Raw genomic sequence first — 3,610 nt, 5'->3', positions numbered from 1 at the left:
ATCAAAAGGCACAGGCTATCAGATTGGATTAAAAAACAAGACCCATCAATATGCTGTCTGCAAGAGACTCATTTTAGACCCAAAGACACCCCCAGATTGAACGTGAGGGGGTGGAAAACAATTTACCATGCTAATGGACACCAAAAGAAAGCTGGGGTGGCAATTCTTATATCAGACAAATTAGATTTTAAAACAAAGACTGTAATAAGAGATGAAGAAGGACACTATATCTTACTTAAAGGGTCTATCCAACAAGAAGATCTAACAATTGTAGATATCTATGCCCCTAACATGGGAGCAGCCACTTTTATAAGGCAATTAATAACAAAAGCAAAGAAACATATTGACAACAATACAATAATAGTGGGGGACTTTAACACCCCCCTGACTGAAATGGACAGATCATCTAAGCAAAAGATCAACAAGGAAAGAAAGACTTTAAATGAAACACTGGACCAAATGGACTTCACAGACATATTCAGAACATTCCATCCCAAAGCAACGGAATACACATTCTTCTCTAGTGCCCATGGAACATTCTCCAGAATTGATCACATCCTAGGTCACAAATCAGGTCTCTACCAATACCAAAAGATTGGGATCATTCCCTGCATATTTTCAGACCACAGTGCTTTGAAACTAGAACTCAATCACAAGAGGAAAGGTGGAAAGAACTCAAATACATGGAGGCTAAAGAGCATCCTACTAATGAATGGGTCAACTAAATGAATGGGTCAACCCCGAAATTAAAGAATTAAAAAAAATTCATGGAAACCAATGAAAATGAAAACACAACTATTCAAAATCTTTGGGATACAGCAAAGGCAGTCCTGAGAGGAAAGTATATAGCAATACAAGCCTTTCTCAAGAAACAAGAAAGGTCTCAAATACACAACCTAACCCTACACCTAAAGGAGCTAGAGAAAGAACAGCAAATAAAGCCTAAACCCAGCAGGAGAAGAGAAATAATAAAGATCAGAGCAGAAATCCATGAACTAGAAACCAAAAGAACAGTAGAACAGATCAACGAAACTAGGAGCTGGTTCTTTGAAAGAATTCACAAGATTGATAAACCCCTGGCCAGACTTATCAAAAAGAAAAGAGAAATGACCCAAATCCACAAAATCATGAATGAAAGAGGAGAGATCACAACCAACACCAAAGAAATACAAACAAGTATAAGAACATATTATGAGCAACTCTATGCCAGCAAATTAGATAACCTGGAAGAAATGGGTGCATTCCTAGAGGTGTATCAACTACCAACACTGAACCAGGAAGAAATAGAAAACCTGAACAGACCTATAACCACTAAGGAAATTGAAGCAGTCATCAAAAATCTCCCAACAAACAAAAGCCCAGTGCCATTTGGCTTCCCAGGGGAATTCTACCAAACATTTAAAGAAGAATTAATACCTATTCTCCTGAAACTGTTCCAAAAAACAGAAATGGAAGGAAAACTTCCAAACTCATTTTATAAGGCCACCATTACCTTGGTCCCAAAACCAGACAAAGACCCCATCAAAAAGGAGAATGACAGACCAATATCCTTGATGAACATGGATGCCAAAATTCTCACCAAAATACTAGCCAATAGGATCCAACAGTACATTAAAAGGATTATTCACCATGACCAAGTGGGATTTATCCCTGGGCTGCAAGGTTGGTTCAACAAGTGCAAATCAATCTATGTGATACAATACATTAACAAAAGAAAGAACAAGAGTCATATGATCCTCTCAATAGATGCAGAAAAAGCATTTGACAAAGTACAGCATCCTTTCTTGATCAAAACTCTTCAGAATATAGGGATAGAAGGCACATACCTCAATATCATAAAAGCCATCTATGAAAAACCTACAGCGAATATCATTCTCAATGGGGAAAAGCTGAGAGCTTTTCCCCCAAGGTCAGGAACGCAGCAGGGATGTCCACTATCACCACTGCTATTCAACATAGTATTAGAAGTCCTAGCCACAGCAATCAGACAACAAAAAGAAATCAAAGGCATCCAAATCAGCAAAGAAGAAGTCAAACTCTCACTCTTTGCAGATGATATGATACTGTATGTGGAAAACCCAAAAGACTCCACCCCAAAACTTCTAGAACTCATACAGGAATTCAGTAAAGTGGCAGGATATAAAATCAATGCACAGAAACCAGTGGCATTCCTATACACCAACCACAAGACAGAAGAGAGACAAATCAAGGAGTCGATCGCATTTACAATTGCACCCAAAACCATAAGATACCTAGGAATAAATCTAACCAAAGAGGCAAAGGATCTGTACTCAGAAAACTATAAAATACTCATGAAAGAAATTGAAGAAGACACAAAGAAATGGAAAAACGTTCCATGCTCATGGATTGGAAAAACAAACATTGTGATGATGTCAATGCTACCTAGAGCAATCTACACATTCAGTGCAATTCCCATCAAAATACCATCCACTTTTTTCAAAGAAATGGAACAAATAATCCTAAAATTTGTATGGAACCAGAAGAGACCCCGAATAGCCAGAGGAATATTGAAAAAGAAAAGCAAAGCTGGCGGCATCAGAATTCCAGACTTCCAGCTCTATTACAAAGCTGTCATCAAGACAGTATGATACTGGAACAAAAACAGATACATCGATCAATGGAACAGAATCGAGAGCCCAGAAATGGACCCTCACCTCTATGGTCAACTAATCTTTGACAAAGCAGGAAAGAATGTCCAATGGAATAAAGACAGTCTCTTCAACAAATGGTGTTGGGAAAATTGGACAGCCACACGCAGAATGAAACTGGACCATTGCCTTACACCACACACAAAAATAGACTCCAAATGGTTGAAAGACCTAAACGTGAGACAGGAGTCCATCAATATCCTAAAGGAGAACACAGGTAGCAACCTCTTCGAGCTCAGTCACAGCAACTTCTTCCTAGAAATATCGCCAAAAGCAAGGGAAGCAAGGGCAAAAGTGAACTATTTGGATTTCATCAAGATAAAAAGCTTTTGCACAGCAAAAGAAACAGTCCACAAAACCAAAAGACAACCGACAGATTGGGAGAAAATATTTGCAAATGACATATCAGATAAAGGGCTAGTATCCAAAATCTATAAAGAACTTATCAAACTCAACACCCAAAGGACAAATAATCCAATCAAGAAATGGGCAGAAGACATGAACAGACATTTTTCCAAAGAAGACATCCAAATGGCCAACAGACACATGAAAAAGTGCTCAACATCTCTCGGCATCAGGGAGATCCAAATCAAAACCTCAATGAGATACCACCTCACATCAGTCAGAATGGCTAAAATTAACAAGTCAGGAAATGACAGATGTTGGCGGGGATGCGGAGAAAGGGGAACCCTCCTGCACTGTTGGTGGGAATGAATGCAAGCTAATGCAACTATTCTGGAAAATAGTATGGAGGTTCCTCAAACAGTTGAAATAGAGCTACCATATGATCCAGCAATTGCACTACTGGGTATTTACCCCAAAGATACAAATGTAGGGATCCGAAGGGGTACGTGCACCCCAATGTTTATAGCAGCAGTGTCCACTAGCCAAACTGTGGAAAGAGCCAAGCTGTTCATCGACAGATGAATGGATAAAGAAGA

The sequence above is a fragment of the Callorhinus ursinus genome, unplaced genomic scaffold (assembly GCF_003265705.2).
Source record: "Callorhinus ursinus isolate GAN/ISIS: 27379988/994484 unplaced genomic scaffold, GSC_fseal_2.0 scaffold7, whole genome shotgun sequence".
Lineage (NCBI taxonomy): Eukaryota > Metazoa > Chordata > Mammalia > Carnivora > Otariidae > Callorhinus > Callorhinus ursinus.
Note: the sequence above shows the minus strand (reverse complement) of the source record.